This window comes from Stenella coeruleoalba (genome assembly GCF_951394435.1).
Source record: "Stenella coeruleoalba genome assembly, chromosome: 10".
Lineage (NCBI taxonomy): Eukaryota > Metazoa > Chordata > Mammalia > Artiodactyla > Delphinidae > Stenella > Stenella coeruleoalba.
Genome location: NC_137156.1, coordinates 443,748 through 461,438, shown reverse-complemented (window position 1 = coordinate 461,438; position 17,691 = coordinate 443,748). Strand labels below are relative to the sequence as shown.

The following is a 17,691-nucleotide window of genomic DNA, read 5'->3' as shown; positions in this document are numbered from 1 at the left end:
TGATATGCAGGCTGTAGCTCTTCTAAACATCTGGTCAGGAAACTGTCCCATGGAAGCTTTATATATTGTGTTACATATGTATTTGTGTGTGTATGTGTGTGTTATATGTACATATTTATACATAAATTATATAAATATGCATAATATGTATACATATACAAATGTATATATAAAAAATGATTTAAATTTATAGAAAAAGTTCCTGGCAGTAAGTATTCTAAAATGGCAAATAGTTAGCTAAATATATATATGTGTGTATATATATGCTCCCACATGTCATTATTTTTAACCAATTTGTTTAAGTGTTCTCTTGGTCTTGCATACTTTTCAGAACATTTTTTTAGAGGATCATCCTGCCAGTTAAGCCGTGGCATCACTTTGAGACCAATCATTTAGAGCTTGAAGAAAAAGGAGTTGAATGGTTTTACGTGTAGACATTATGAGCTTCTTAAAGGCAAAAATTACTGCAGCTTTTCACACTAGAAATAAAAAAGCCACTGAAGCATCCTGTAGGTTTTAATTTCTAATAAAGTAACTATTAATTGCTGTCACTTATATAAACAAAAAGCCCTTTGGGGTCCCCCCTCTCCTTCTTCTTTTTTTTTTTTTTTTTTTTGCGTAATGCGGGCCTCTCACTGTTGTGGCCTCTCCCGTTGCAGAGCACAGGCTCTGGACGCCCAGGCTCAGTGGCCATGGCTCACGGGCCCAGCTGCTCCGCGGCATGTGGGATCTTCCCGGACCGGGGCACAAACCTGTGTCCCCTGCATCGGCAGGTGGACTCTCAACCACTGCGCCACCAGGGAAGCCGCCCCCTCTCTTTTTTTTAAAAAAAAGTAAAGGGTTCTTGTGACCAAAAAGTGAGAAAATCACTGCGGATTATCTCCAGCCACTATTGGCTCATTTCTTGCTTAAGGAGCCACCGTTAGGAAGCTCCAGGCTCCTGTGTGAGAGTCTTGGCTCTTTTACCTAGGGAGCTGATGCTTGGTGAGAGGGACTTGGACCACAGGTGGCTTCTTTCCTTTTTGTGATTTTTTTCTCTTTATTTTCTCTATAAAATTTCTTTTTTCTTATTCAGTGTACAGTTTAGGGGGCAAGGTGGAGGACAGGGTGGGGGCATGATCATGGGGTGTCAGGGGGGTCTCTGGGGGACAGGGTGGGTGAGTCTCCATTTGCCCCCTCTCTGTGCAAATGATGTGAAGCAGTAATGACTGAGAATTTTCCAGTGTTAATACTAGACAACAAACGGCAGATCCAGGAAGCTCGGAGAATATCAAGTAGGATCAGTACTAGAAAATCTGCCTCTAATCGTATTATATTCAAACTGCAGAAAATCAAAAAGAGGAAATCTTGAAGTAAGCTAGAGGAAAAAAGCCTTACCCTTGGGGGGGACCAAGAGTAAGAATTATATTGGATTAGAACAAATGAACTAAGTGTTCAGTCCAGACAGATAGAAAAAGAAAAGCAAAATAAAATGCAAGGAAGAGGAATTAGTACATGTTGAAGCTGTCAGTAATGAATTAGTAACAGTGCTCCTGAAAAAGAAGGTAGAGTTTATAGCTTACATCAAGGACTGTTATTATAAAAGGTCATTAAAACAAAATATTGACCAGTCTAACCATGAAAAAGATATTTACAGATACTCAAGACGATGGAAAAAGTAATAAAATGATAGCTGTGGAAGAAAATAGTATGATATTAAACTTGAAAATCAGAGCAAAATACCTGACTTTCTGAAAAATATAATAAAATTGTCTGAAGATTTATAAAATACATACCCATAATCATTAAGCAAATTCCCAAATAATCATACCCAGCGTGGTACTAGAATGAGATGGTTTTATAGGCCAGTAATAGGAAACCTACAAGGAAAAATATTCCTGTACTATTTATAAGATGACAAGTATCGAAAACTTCAGATTCTTTCTATAAGGTAGCAATAGCACTCTGGATACAGTAAATGCTTAATAATATTTGTAAACTGCTGAGTGCTTCCTGCTACTACAGCAAACAGGCAGTGGAGTAAAAGAGAAGATAATTTCTGACTAATTGTAAATAAGATTAAAGACGTAGAACTCCTAAATAAAGTATTAGCAAATCAAATCCAGGAATACCTAAAGGACTAGTAAAATGGAACTAAGTAATGTTTATTCCTAGAATGCCCACTAATTCATTAATAGGAAAATTATTTCAATTCACTGTATTAATAAGTAAAAAAAAATTATCTTGAAAGATGCTGAAAAATATTTGATAAAATTAAAACTTCATTTCTGATTTAAAAAATAGACTTTCAGTAAATAAGGATAAAGACATTTTCTATAAGATAACTACATAATATCAATAGCAGACATCTTAGTGGTGAAATGCTAGAGCATGTATTCTCAACAGGAGCAATAACTGAAAATTAGCTCTTGAGGGGACAGGAACATCTTAACCTTTATGTATAAAGTGCAGATAGACATACAGTACCTAACACAGGTTTTACATTATGATATTGAAACTTCTTGGGAGTGACTGAGAAAAAGACCTAAATAGAAATGCTTCTCCTGGGGTAGGAAGGCAAACAGGTGGAGAAGCGTTGCTCTAGAGGCTTGCCTGCTACGGTCACACCTGTGCTTGCGAATACCACAGTTCGCACTGGTTGGGATGTTACAGCAAATGCAATAAGGCAACTGAAATAAGTGACACAAATATTGAAGAGTAAGAGCCAAGGCTGTTACAGTATTTGAAGGTGATGAAATTTTCTGCAGAGAAAACATAGAAGGTCTTTTGGGAAATTATTTCAGTTGAGAGAGGCTCAATAAGTTGGTTTCAGATAAATTACATGAACGCTCCCTGTGAACAGAGCTGAATGCTTTATTGACAGTCATAAAAAATGAGTAAGTGGGAAGATTCAATGTTGTAGCTATTTTAAATGCCCTGAAATTATCCAGAAATTCTGTGTAATTTATACATTTGTTCATTTAACGAATATGTGTTAAGCATCAGTTGTATGACATACTGTTCTAAATTCTGGGTGTACAGCAGTGTGTGGACAGACAAAAACCCCTTCCCTACTGGAACTTATACTCTAGTCAGTAGAGATAGACAAAAAAGTATAAATAGAGTATGTCAGGGTGGTGATAATTCCCATCAGAATTCTAGTAGGATTAGTTTTAGAATCAAATAAAGTATTTTAGAGTTCATCTGGACCAATATCTCTGAGAGATGGCTAAGATAACTTGTTAAAGATTAATTGTCCTGGGCTTCCCTGGTGGCGCAGTGGTTGAGAGTCCGCCTGCTGATGCAGGGGACACGGGTTCGTGCCCCGGTCCGGGAAGATCCCACATGCCGCGGAGCGGCTGGGCCCGTGAGCCATGGCAGCTGAGCCTGCGCGTCCAGAGCCTGTGCTCCGCAACGGGAGAGGCCGCGGCGGTGAGAGGCCCGTGTACCGCAAAAAAAAAAAAAAAAAAAGATTAATTGTCCTATCAGATAATTGATTATAATATAAAATTGAGTTATGCCATAGGTGCAAAATAAATCAGTGGGGAGAAATATAGAGGGTCCAGAAACAGACTCAAAATGAGAATTTTTGTCAGAGATAAAAGTGGCATTTCAGATCAGTGGAGAGAACAGTGGGTCATTCAGTGAGATCGTATTGTGGTCGACCAGCTATTCTCAGTACTCCAAAATAGATTCCAAAGGAGTTAAATTCCAAAATAGATTCCAGAGGAGGTAAATAATCATAAAGATTAAACCAGCATTAAAGTACCAGGAACATGACTTTGAATGCGTGACTCTAGAGTGGCGAAGAAAAGGTCAATGGGTTTGATGTTAAAAGACTCAAGATTTCCCGAGGCCCAAGAGCACCGTAACCAATGTGAAAAGACAGTGATAACTGGGAAGATTTGGACAGTGGACACAGGGTGAACATTCCCATTAGAGATCTTACAGTTAAGGAAATTAAGCCTAATAAAAAGATGCAAAGGTGATGAAAATGGAATTTACACACAGTGCAAGTTGAAACCATTTATTTTGTTTTGCCTGTCAGATCACTGCAGATTGCAGAGGTTCTGACACCCACTGTTGCTTGTGGGAGATGTGCTGATAGCACTGCAGGCCAGTTTGGTTTTTACGTTAGGCTCTTAAATGTACATCCTTTGGCCAGTGATCCCTCTTTGAATGTAATGAAAGGAAATAATTGGGTAAATGTGCAAAAATCTTTTGCAGTCAAGTGTCCATTGTCATGGTCCAATAGGAAAAAATTGGAAGCCATCTCAGTGCCACTTTAATTATACACCCATACAGTGGGGTACCAAGGAGCCTGAAGCCGGTGTAGATTTGTATCTACAAACACAGTAAGGTGTCCCTCGTGTCATTTACGTGTTAGATGACACTGCAGAGCACATGGCACCTGTGACACCTGTAGACGAGGCTGCAGAGCACACAGCTAGGCGCCCTGGTACACGGAGGACCTGTGGCCTCAGCGCCACGGGCATCCTGACTGAGGCGGCTGTGTGTGGACGCCTGCTCTTAAAGGTGAAGGTGGCTCCTTGCCCTGAGGGATGGTTTTTAATCCCTTCGTGTAGTTGGACTGTTCACGGGTTTCTGCGATGGACGTGCCTGTCCTTTTCTCAATCCAGGCGGGAACCCTGAAGCCCCTCTCAAGGGAGGAGGAGGAGCAGGGAAGGTGAGGATTGAGGCCGAGGGGTCCAAGTTGTCTCAGAGCTGGTGGTGCCCTGCTGCTGGGCACGAACAAGGCCCAGGAGGTGCTGGGGCTAGTGCCAGCTCACTGGTGGGCAGAGCCAGGTTCCTGAGTGTCTTCTGCAGGGTCCTGGGGGGTCCTTGAGCTGATGTCCCCTCAGCAGTGGGTGGGACCAGTTACTGACATGGCTAGCTGCAGGGTCCAGGGTATTCCAAAGTTGGTGTTGGCCTGCAGTGGACAGGGCTGGCGCCCAGGGGGTTCTGGGGCTGGTGCTGGCCTGCTAGTGGGTGGGCTGGGTCCTGACATGGCAGGCTGGTGGTCCTGGAGCTTGTGTTCCCTAGTGGCTGGAGTTGGGGCCCGTGGGGTCCCAGGGCTGGTGCCCGTCCACTGGTGGGTCAGGCTGGGTCCTGGACTCTGGTGAACAGGGCTGGGTCCTGGGATGGCTGGGGGGTCAGGGGGTATTAAGGCAGCAGGCCTGCTGGTGGGCGGGATTGTGTCCCTGCTCAGCTAGTTGCTTGGCCTGAGGCCACTCCATACTGGTGCCCATAGGCTGGTGGGCGGTGCCAGGTCCACACTAATGAGCTAGAGGACGGGTTCCAAAATGGCCCTTGCCAGCACCAGTGTCCTCCTGACAGAACGAGCTCCCCAACGTGGCTGCCGCCCGTGTCTGTGGTCCCAGGGTCTATGGCCCCAGGGTCTGTGGTCCCAGGGTCTGTGGTCCCAGGGTCTGTGGTCCCAGGGTGAGCTCCAGCTGCCTCCTCTCTCTCTGGGAGTTTCTCCAAGATCAGTAGGCAGGTCTGATCCAGGGTTCTTGTGAGATGCTGTGTGCGCCCTTTGAGAGTGGAGCCTATTTCCCACAGCCCTCTGGCACTCCCAAAAGTAACCCCCATGATCATAAAGCCAAACGACCTGGGGGCTATGGCGTCTTCCTGGTGTAGCACCGCCAGTCTGGGAGCCCGACCTGGGGCTTGAACCACACTCTCCTTGGGGAGAACCTCTGAAGTTGTGATTACCCTCCCGTTTGTGGGTCGCCCACCTGGGGACCCCATTCTGTGGGTCTTAACTGCACCACATCTGCACTCCTCCTACCTGTCTTGTGTGGTTCCTTCTTTATGTTTTTGGTTACAGAAGATCTTTTCTGTAGGCTTCCGGTTTTCTCATCAATAGTTTCTCTGTATGTAGTTGCAGTTTCTTGCGACCTTTGGAGGTGAGGTCAGGGTCTTCCTACTCTGCCATCTTGGCCTGGTTTTGTTTTTCATAAAGCTTACGGGCTTTTCAAAACGGACACAGACCCTGAGCTAATTGGGTTGAAAGTCTGGACCCTTACTGTCTTATACAGGTGTACCTTTTGTTGAGCCTCTTCCTTTGTAAAGCTTTCATGAAAAATCATTGGTGAAGAGAGTTGGATAGTTGATTCTTATGTTCACTGTCAGTTTTTTCTTGCTTTTTAAGGTGCCAACAAGAAAAAGCTTTTCTAACTCAACTCTTGTTTTTTTTGGGCGGGGGGGGGAAGGATTGTGACAAAATAAAAATAATTTTGAATCCTGAAACAATTTGGTCAGTATTTTATTATAAAATGCTCCTGTGTAAAATGGGAACTTCTCTTTTTAAAAAAAGAAATATAAACATTTTCTGAGGGATTTTTCTTAATTTAGAGAGCTCAGTATGATACCTGAAACAGAAGATGTTTAGCATTTCGTGTGTTACATAGTCCTTGTCAAGCTGTGTGTGTTTCGTCAAAGTATGTTAGTGTATACTCATGGGTTTAGATTTATCATCTACAAAGTTTGAATTGGTTATTCGTGAGGCTTGATAATAATGCTTCTTATTCACACAAGGATTCGAAGAAATAGTCAAGTTGATGTGGACCAAGATAACTTTTATATAAACGAAGTTTCCTTTTTTTTTTGCGGTATGCAGGCCTCTCTCACTGTTGTGTCCTCTCCCGTTTCGGAGCACAGGCTCCGGATGCGCAGGCTCAGCAGCCATGGCTCACGGGCCTAGCCGCTCCGCGGCATGTGAGATCTTCCCGGACCGGGGCACCAGCCGTGTCCCCTGCATCGGCAGGCAGACTCTCAACCACTGCGCCACCAGGGAAGCCCCAAGTTTCCATTTTTTTCCCGTAGTATTCCAGTATTCCATTTAGAAAATAATTCTTACTGCTTCATTATTTTGAGAAGAGGAAGAAGGGGTTTTTAAAGGGCTACTACAGTGAGTTAAAGTCTCATGAAGAAGGGACGTTCATATTCTTTCACGTTGAATTTTCATTCTTTAATGGCTCATGCAATAAGATAAACCACTAACTTGGCAGCCTTTATTTTTGCCGACTCAGTAAATTCCCATGACTGTATTTCCATCAGTAATGAATAATTTCCTACTAGATTTGGTGATAAAAATACTTTGTTAATTTATTTTGTTTTGCTGATTTCTGAATTCCATTCATGGTGTTATGGAAAGAACACAGAAACAAAAGACCTAGGCAAGTCACAGGAACTCGTCTGCAGTCTCTTTCGGTTTTGAATAGATTGTGATTCAGTAGTACTCTAAGGGTTATAATACGGACAGTTAAACAGTTGTTTTCAGAAGTATTTCAAAAATAGTGTCTTAAAATTAATAATACATAACCATTTCAGAGTTATAGTTTAAGCTTTGTGAAGCTGTTTACTTTCTGACTTCTGAGTTATACAAAAGTGCTTGGTGAATATTTTCAAAGCTGTTTGTGAAGATTTTTACAAAAATCTGCTTTTAACATTTTAAAATCCTTGACCTCATGGGCATTTTTGTAGACTTTAAATGCAAGATAAAAATGCAAAACAATTTATTACGATTGTATTTTTCTCCATATACAAACCCTACTTATGACATAATGCCTTGTGATGTAAGGTTAGTAGATAGTCAATAAATTTTTATTGTTTAAAAAAAAGAAAATAAATGCAAAACAAATCTTTAACACAGAAACTTGTAAGATATGCAGATTTTTTTGTTTAGTTGTGCCGTCACACAGGAATGACTTACCAGGCTTGTTTCTAGTATCTTTTCCATATTTTTCTTTGGTTTATTTAATGAGAATTTCTAAGCCATAGTAAAAGTCTCTCTTTTTACCTAAATGTTGCATTCCCTCTCCCCTCCTTCCTTCCCTCTGTCTGTTCATCTCTCTCTTTCTCTGTTTCTCCTTTAATAAAATGGGGGACATGAAAAAAAACCTGTGGTTTGTTTTTTAAAATAAATAATTGTGTATTTTAATCTGGTAACTATAATGGTTTACTTTTAATAATTTATTTTTAAAGAGTATCTGTAAAAGCTTTGTAGCTTAGTCTTTGCAATATAACTTTCGAAAATGAAAGGGATAATTAGGCTATCTAATACCCTAATATTCAAATATAAGATTTTAAAAATTCAGATTCTTCTAATGATATATCAAAAATATTTTATAATAAATACAAGAATTTTTAAATGAATAACAACATGCTTTTATCATAGTTTATTTTAATTGTGAAAAGCTAGGGAGGCCAGTTTCTATAGTCTTAACATTGGTAACTGAATTTAAAAGCTTTGTCCTATAAGACTCTCATAGAATCGAGAACTAAAAAGCGGTCTTAGGAATAATCTCATCCAGCCACCTTATATACAGATGAGAAAACTGTTTCAGAGCACATAAGAGTAACCAAGGGCTTTTAGTTGTTAATGCCAGAGCCCAGCTTAGAACCTAGATCTCCAGACTATTCACAAATGTTAAGTTTTTGAGGTTGTTCTATCAAGGCTTCATTCAGCGACTTACAGCTTGGATATACTTCTGTTTATTAAAATATATCTAGATTACCATGTGAAACTGTTACTTATCTAAAAAGATAAAATTCAAATGAAATTCTGAAACCTTTTTGAAGGGAATTGTTGTCCTTGAGTGAAGATGTCCTTTGTTCGTATACATAGGAAGGAATGTATTTGCCACAAAATGATAATTCCATGGTAAAGCAAAACCTCACATTAAAAAAATCAACGCATCAAGTTGAGAAATTATTTCAGCTTCTTCCAGTTCTTTCTTTTAGAGAAACACTGCTGAGAAGCAAGAAAACACTTACGCTCTTATTTTCATTGTGTCTACAGAACGTAAATCATTGACAAAATGTCGTATTAAAGTGCTTCCTTACTGAGGTACTAAGCAAGTGAAGCTCCAGCCAAAACATTAGCCTTGCTTATTAGTACCTCAGTGAAACAAAACAAAATATCTCACCTGGTCCTATTTCCACGAGTACAGACGCTCTAGGAGGTAGCACAAAATCAGGTCAAGAGTGGGCACGTTGGAGTCAGGCAGTGTATCCAGCTCCGCCCCTCACGTGCTGTCTGAGCTCGAACAAGTCTGTTTACTTCTCTGAGCCTCGGCTTCCTCTTGGAGGCAGGAGAGCTGATAAGACTTACCTTGTCTGACTGCTTAAAGGAAGATGCGAAATGTGGTACCTGGACGTCAGGCAATGGGATATGACTGAGTCATTCAACTGGTATTATTGTGTCCTTTAAAATTTAACATTAAATATTGCAGTGGTAGATATGTGTCATTATACCTTTGTGAAAACCTACAGAATGTACAACACCAAGAATGAACCCTAATGTAAACCATGGACTTTGGGTGACACTGATGTGTAATGTAGGTTCATGAATTGTGGTAGATATACCAGTGTGTATACCAGTGGTAGATATACCACTGGAGTAGGGTGTCCATCATAAGGGAGGTTGTGTGTGTGTGGTGTGGGGGAGGGTTGTGTAGTGGGAATCTGGGGACTCTGTACTCTTGGCTTAATTTTGCTGTGAACCTAAGGCTGCTTTAAAAATAAAGCTTATTAATTTAAAAAATAACATGAATAAATGTTAGTTGGGTCACCTGTCCATCACACATTGGGTAGAGAGCCCAGCATCCCTCCAGATATCTGGCAAGTTTTGGAGAATTCTCTTAGACTTGGGCTCTTCTAGCTTTAACTTCAGGTTCTGCTGTGTTGCCAACCTCAGCTCTGCCTTCTCCAGCTACCTGCTCTGTTCCTTATTAAAAGGCACTGGCCTGTATACGTGCAGTGTGAGCAGGAGAATGTATTAAAAGTTTGGGAGTATGAGTGGGAGAGGGAAAAAAAGCACAGCCAATCAAAAGTGTTAGTGCTCCCATTCTAAAAGTCTCTGGGTTGTACCTGCCATTGGGACAGTTCATTGGTCCCTTCACATAAAGCTTTATTCTCTTGTCATGATTTACTGACCCTTGCACCTACCACTCTCTTCTCCCTCTCTCTCTCTCTTTTTTTCAGTCTACGTAGAGAAACTGAAAAAACTTACTTTCTTAATGCAGATCCATTTTCTTTCCTTGGTTCTGTTAAGAATTATTATTTTTTTAAGGGTAAAATCACGACTGTATAAATAAATTTTAAAAGTAACACATTGAAAAGAAAAAGTGCTTCCTTAAATCCAGAAATGTTTCAGTGTAGTTTTTATTGTCCCACTAAATATAATTTGCTGTAAACTAGACCTGCAATTCATATGATAACGGTGATATATTTTTATTCCGTTAACTAAAAAAGGAAAAAAAAATCACTCTTACGTGTATGTTTATTCACTGTAACTATATCAACACCATACCAACATCAAAAGAAATCAGACAAGTGTCTATTACCTGGTTAATTCCTAAAAGGGTCCTCTTAGTCCCGTTTATTCCCATTCAGGTCCAGGTAGTTGAAATGTTCTTGACACATTAACATGAGTCTGGAGACATGTCAGAATTATGATTGCTTTTTAAATTTTTTTTTATTTTTTAGGTTAAAGTATAATTGTCTTACAGTATTATTTTTAGGTGTACAACATATTGATTCGATATTTATAGATTGTACTCCATGTAAAGTTATTATAAAATACTCCTATATTTTCTGTTCTGTACATCACATCCTTGTGACTTATTTCTCTTATACCTAGTAGTTTGTACCTCTTAATCCCCATCCCCTGTTTGACCCATCCCCTCCCCCGTTCCCTGCTGGTAACCACTGGTTTGTTCTCTGTATCTGTGAATCTGTTTCTGTTTTATTTGTTCATTTGCTTTGTTAGATCCCACATATAAGTGAAAACATACAGTATTTGTCTTTCTTTGTTTGACTGTTTTCACTAAGCATAATACCCTTCGGGTCTATCCATATTGTTGCAAATGGCAAAATTTTATTCTTTTTAATGGCTGAGTGGTATTCCATTGTATATATGTACCACATCTTGTTTATCTGTTCATCTGTTGATGTACACTTGGGTTGCTTCCATATCTTGGCTATTGTAAATAAAGTTCCATGAACATTGGGGTGCATGTATCTTTTTGAATTACCGTTTTTGTTTCCTTCAGATATATACCCAGGGGTGGAATTGCTAGATCATATGGTAGTTCTATTTTTAAATTTTTTGAGGAACCTCTATACTGTTTTCCATAGTGTCTGCACCAATTTACATTCCCACCAACCGTGCATGAGGGTTCCCTTTTCTCCACATCCTTGCCAACACTTACTTCTTGTCTTTCTGAGGATCGACATTTTGACAGGTGTGAGGTGATGTCCATTGTGGTTTTGATTTGCATTTCTCCAGTGATTAGTGATGTTGAGCATCTTTTCATGTGCCTGTTGGCCATCTGCATGTTTTCTTTGGGAAGATGCCTATTCAGGTCTTCTGCCCAGTTTTTATTCAGGTTGTTTGTTTGATATTGAGTTGTACGAATATATTTTGGATATTAATCCCTTAGTAGACATATTATTTGCAAATGTCTTTTCCTATTCAGTAGATTATCTTTTCGTTTTGATGATGGTTTCCTTTGCTGTGCAAGAGCTTCTCAGTTTGATGTAGTCCATTTGTTTATTTTTGCTTTTGTTTCCCTTGCCTGAGAAGACAGATCCAAAAAAATATTGCTCAGACCAATGTGAAAGAGTGCACTTCCTATGTTTTCGTACATTTAGGTCTTTAATCCATTTTGAGTTTTTGTTTATGGTGTGAGAAAATGTTGTAATTTCGTTCATTTGCACGTAGCTGTCCAGTTTTCCCAATACCATTTATTGAAGAGGCTGTCTTTCCCCCATCTTATAATCTTGCCTCCTTTATCATAAATAACCGTGGGTATATTTCTGCCTCTCTATTCTGTTCCATTGATATGTGTGTCTGTTTTTATGCCAGTACCATGCTATTTTGATTACTGTAGCTTTGTAGTATAGTTTCAAGTCAGGGAGCATGATTCCTCCATCTCTGGTCTTCTTTCTCAAGATTGTTTTGGCTGTTCGGGGTCTTTTGTGGTTCCATACAAATTTTAGGATTGTTCTAGTTCTGTGAAAAATGTCATGGATAATTTGATAGGAATGGCATTAAAGCTGTAGATTGCTGTGGGTAGTACAGACATTTTAACAATACGAATTCTTTCTGAACATATCCATGAACACGGGATATCTTTCCATTTCTTTGTATCTTGTTCAGTTTCCTTCATGAATGCTTTATAGTTTTCAGAGTATTGGTCTTTCACCTCCTTGGTTAAGTTTCTTCCTAGGTATTTTATTCTTTCGGATGTGTTTTTTTTTTTTTTTTTTTTTTTTTGGCGGTATGCGGGCCTCCCACTGCTGTGGCCTCTCCCGCTGCGGAGCACAGGTTCCGGACGCGCAGGCTCAGCAGCCATGGCTCACGGGCCCAGCCGCTCCACGGCATGTGGGATCCTCCCAGACCAGGGCACGAACCCGTGTCCCCTGCATCAGCAGGCAGACTCTCAACCACTGCGCCACCAGGGACGCCCTCTCGGATGTGGTTTTTAAATGGGACTATTTTCTTTCTTTCTCTTATAGTTCATTATTAGTGTTTAGCAACACAACAGATTTCTGTATGATTCCTTTTTAGCAAATCTATAACCCTGTTTGGTACCTAACAGGTTTTAAGCATGGAGTATGGTCTTAGGCTAAGAGCCAGTGTGTAACAATTTGCAGCTCATCTAAGTGTACCTATGTATATATGTAAAATTCCCAATACAGTACTCTGCTGCTGTCAGCCTTTATTATTTGTCCATTTGTATAATTTAATCCTTTATTATTAGTGTGCTTGGGTGAGGATATTGCCTTTAAAAATGGCTTATTCTGTGTCTGCAACAATTTTCCTTACATGAGTAAGTAATAGCTACTTTACCTCCTGTCTCTGTCATTCCACTTTCAAAAGATAAAATTAGCTTGTGGTGTGTAATTTTAGGGTAGGTTCTTTCACTTTTTATTCCTTACCTCTTTCATTATCTTATATGGCTGTATAATGTAAACGCTGGATATTGTTTTAATTAAAAAATGAGGCTTATGACAGGAAAGTCAGACTTTTGTTAACCTCTGTTCAGTGTATTTATATAAGAAAGATCTTATGACAGAATTTCAAAGGCTGTTGCGTTATTGCATTTGGAAAATGCTTGTGAGGAAGATGTATAGGCACTTAATGACAACTCTAGATGAAAGTTTTCCTTTAAAAATATCCTTGTTGATTCGGCATGAGTTGTGAAACTGAACATGTTCAGAAACTAAATTCTCTTTTCTTAAGGCTTAGACTTTTTCCTGAGAGTGATGATAATGTATTTCATTTATTTGTGATTTTAAATGTAAGAACGTTACCTATAATGCAGAATGTTTCTAAGTGGAGGTGGGTTGAAAAGAGACATCTCTTTCCAGAATTCATTCCACAGATAATTATTGAGCGCATATTTTGTGGGTAGGTACTGTTGTGTGTGTTGTGGACATTGTAGTGTAGAAAGTACATATTCTTACATTTGTAAGTTACATGGCTCACTGATCTTCCTGAGATAAGGGTTTGTCCATGCTTGGGGATGTGTAGGTGATGCTTCATGGTAAGGAAATGCCATTTAATTTTTGTATATGAACCAACATAATGAACACTGGATTTTCAGCTGCCTTTGATGTGTATATCTGGAACAGAGCTGTACTTTTCAATCATAAATAAGAAAATAGATCATAGTTTTTGATTCATGACTCTCCATAGTGGCCCAGACATTACCTGTTATTACCAGACCTACTTTGTTTTACGTGGACAAACTTTGAGGATAACATAGGTAAGATTTATGATCCTCTGTAAACACCTTCAGAATGGATTTGGGAAATTGGGAGTAGGTTGAAAGTGTCTTGTCCTAATTGTGTGTGTGTGTGTGTGTGTGTGTGTGTGTGTGTGTGTGCATGCCCTTTTATTTTTTTTGAGACCAGAGGTATTCTAATTTCAACTCTATTTCGCAGCAGGATGAGCCAGTGCCCCCAGTCATGTAAGAAACAACTAAGGTTCTTAGAATGTGACTATCATACACAGATGACCTAGTAAGATGCAGGATGCTCTAAAGGAAAGAGTGGTATCAGACTCCTGTGAGTCAGGAAACCAAGGGTCTGGTCTGTTTTACAACGAATTGGGTGTGTGACCTTGAAAATGGTCTAACCCTAACTCTGGGTAGTATTGCCATCTTAACAATATTAAGTCTTCCTGTCCACATCTTTCAATTTATTTAGGCCTTTAATTTCTTTCAACATTTTAAAATAATTTTCAAAGTACAAGTTTTGCACTTTTGTAAAATTCATTCCTGAGTATTTTATTCTTTTTGATGCTATTGTATACAAGTATCTTTTAAACTTTTTTTTGTTTTTTCACGTGTATACCTAATACCTCTCCCCATCCCTATTCTCTACCCCTTGTACCTCTTCATCCTATTTTAATTCCAGTATTCCACTGATACCATGAACATTCAGAAAACATTTATTTAACTTCTGTCAGCAGTCATCTGGCATGTTTATTTTGTGTCAGGTACTGTATGACAGGTATTAGAAAAGTAGAGTTGATTGAATATTATGTGTTTTCAATGAGGAGATACAGACTTGGTATCTAAGATGTAACACTTATGTAACAGAAGTGTTACAGAAGGAGGAGGGATCAGGGAGACTTTTTAGAGAACGTAACATTTAAGCTTGACTTTGAAATATTGGTAGGGATTTAACAAACTTGGAAAGTCTTTCTATTTAGTCGAAATAAGGTAAATGAAATCAGGAAGGCATAAAAAGTACCTGGTGGTTCTTAAGAGGTGAGTGGGCTTGTGTGGTTAGTGTCAGATGGGTGAGGGAAATGACTGAGGATGACCTAGGAGTGTAGAAGAGTCTGATGGTGACAGGTTTTAATAAGATGCTAAGGATGTCATGGGGACTGGAGACCACTGAGCAGTGGGGGAGATGTTTTTTTGAATCAGGAATGATGATTAGATCTGTAGTTTGGAGAACTGACTCCAGTGTTTGCTGAGGGGGGATTGCAGCGAAGGGATAACAGGGGCAGAGTGACCAGTTAGGAGCTGGCTGGCTTCAGTATCCAGGGAGAGAAGCAGTGGACCTTGGACTCTGCCAGGGGATTCTGTTTGATTCAGGGGGTGTGATGGGGAGGGAGGGGAGTTCAAGATAATTTTGGGTTGCCTCATTTGGCTTATTAGGTGAATGGTAACCTCCTGTGGTTCTTCGCTTTTTGCTGCTGTTGTTTTGCTGTTTTAATCGTTAAAGGAGTTTACATAGGCATGATTGAACTCAGTCTCCAGCCCCCTCCCCTTTCTCAGAGGAAGCCAAGCTGATGGCACCTGGCTCAGAACCCCAGCCCTCTAATCACAGGGTTGCCGTCTCTGGTTTGGCAGTCCTGGTACTGGGCTGCCATGAGCACTACGTACGAGCGGTACTGAGGGTTCATGAAGAGCCAAGACACTCCTTGGATTTTGAGTCTCTCTCCCAGAAACCAGGGACAAAGGTCTGTCACCTCTGTATTATCCAGCACAGCCCAGACTTGTTTAGCTCACTCTGCCAGCACCCACTTCCATGTTTCCAGATTCTGTGGCTAATCTGCCAATATCTGGATAGTCACTTCTGGATAAAATTTAAAACTCCCTCCCCCTCTTCCCAGATACACATCTGCCTATTTGCAGCCTTATTACCACTTCTGTTAAACCAACGGTCAGTTCTTACATTAACAGGACAATATAAATCTCTTTTCTTTTGCCTCTTTTGAAAGTTTCAAGAGCTGTTATTCTTGGATTGATTCCTTTTCATGGCATCCTGTTCTTTTAGGCATAAAAGTTTTCTCCTTCTGCAGATATTTATTTGGGGGTCAGAGTTTACAGTACTTTTGAAGTGTGTGTGTGTGTGTGTGTGTGTGTTTCCTGTTATCCACTGTGTTAATTTGCTGGGGCTGCCATAACAAAGTACCATAGGCTGAAACAACAGACATGTGTTTTCTCATGATCTGGGGGCTAGAAGTCCAAGATCAAGGTGTTGGCAGGGCTGGTTTCTCCCGCGGCCTCCCTACTTGGCGTGGAGATGCCACCTTCTCCCTGTGTCCTCACGGGGTTGTCCCTCTGTGTGTGTCTGTGTCCTCATCTCCTCTTCGTATAAGGACACTGGTCCTGTGGGATCAGCGCCCATCCTAGTGACCTCATTTTACCTTAACCACCTCTTTAAAGTCGCGATCTCTAAATACAGTCACATTCTGAGGTCCTGGATTAGTACTTCAATGTAATTTGCAGGGAAGCACTGTAGCCTGTAGCCTTATCTCTGTTTCCTCTGGATCTTTTTTTAATTTTTTTTAAATTTATTTGTTTTTTTATTTTTGGCTGTGTTGGGTCTTCGTTGCTGTGTGCAGGGCTTTCTCTAGTTGTGAGCGGGGGCTACTCTTCGTTGTGGTGCGTGGGCTCCTCATTGTCGTGGCTTCTCTTGTTGCAGAGCACAGGCTCTAGGCGCGTGGGCTTCAGTAGTTGTGGCGCGTGGGCTCAGTAGCTGTGGCTCGCGGGCTCTAGAGCTCAGGCTCAGTAGTTGTGGCGCGCGGGCTTAGTTGCTCCACGGCATGTGGGATCTTCCCGGGCCAGGGCTTGAACCCGTGTCCCTTGCATTGGCAGGCAGATTCTTAACCACTGCGCCACCAGGGAAGCCCTGGATCTTTGTTTTTAATCTGACTATCATCTCTCGCTCACGTATTTTCCTTGACCACCTTACAATCTTTGTCCTTGTGCCTTTTAGGATGAGGCTGTGACAGCTGCTTGTTTAGTCTATGCATGGGCAGAGTTGGTCTGTATATGCTTTTCCTTGGGTGATGTGGCTGCAAGTAGTCCTTTCTGGGAGGACCCTTCCATGTTAGAGTCTTCGGTTCTGTCTTTCCAGGGCTCCTTAGTTTCTCCAGAGTGATTCTTGTTACCCGGACAGAGCGGAGTTGGGTGAGAGGGTTGGCGCCCTCCTCTCTGTGCCTGGTGTCTGTCCCTCAGTCCTGGTCCCTTCTGTTTGGTTTCGTGAGAGATTGAACTGATCTGGCTAACGGTGGGGTGAAGGCGGGGGCCACTGTCTAACTTCGCTCTGTGAAAAGACAGACAACCAGCAGCTGTTTTTCTCTGAACCCACCCTTCCCTTGTCTTCTGGAGCATCTGAAGCCTCGAGCACTTGAGGAGTTCTGTGGGTTTATTAGTGAGGTTTTCTCATTTCCTGGTTGCCTGCTGTGCACTAGGTGCTCTGCCCTGCTGGGATTATGTACCTGATCTTTGTTGTAGCCTTATGGAAGGTTCTGTTACTGGCTGCAGTGTCCGTATATGAAAACAGAGGTTTGGAGTGGAATTAGAGCGCCAGGACTAGAGCTCAGGGCATCTGAACTCAGAAGCTGCACTTCTGCCGGCTCCGCACTGGGACAGTTAGCAAGTCTCTGCTTCTGTCTCAGTGTCGAAGATGTCAGTGTATTGATTTGAGCACATTTAAAAGAGTTGCTACACTAAGTCTAACACAAAAATAAAATGAAATTCAGTATACCTATGAGAATGGAGATGTTCTTTAATTTTATGAATCTGATTAGTTCAGAATGTGCTCCTTCAGGAGCTTCCAGCATATACTTTGGGTGCAGCAGGTGGTGGCATGGAGCTCAGGGGGACCTTAGGTTCTGTCTGTCCTTGCATCAGAAGTTTATGTTCTTGATGTCTCCCTCCCAGTACTAGCTAG

At 40.9% G+C, this 17,691-nt stretch overlaps 1 protein-coding gene across 5 annotated transcripts in view; it reads left to right on the top strand.

Annotated features, from left to right (window-relative positions):
- Window positions 1–17,691, top strand: part of EXOC2 (exocyst complex component 2) — a 157,393-nt gene that overhangs the window by 14,076 nt on the left and 125,626 nt on the right. The window lies entirely within an intron of this gene.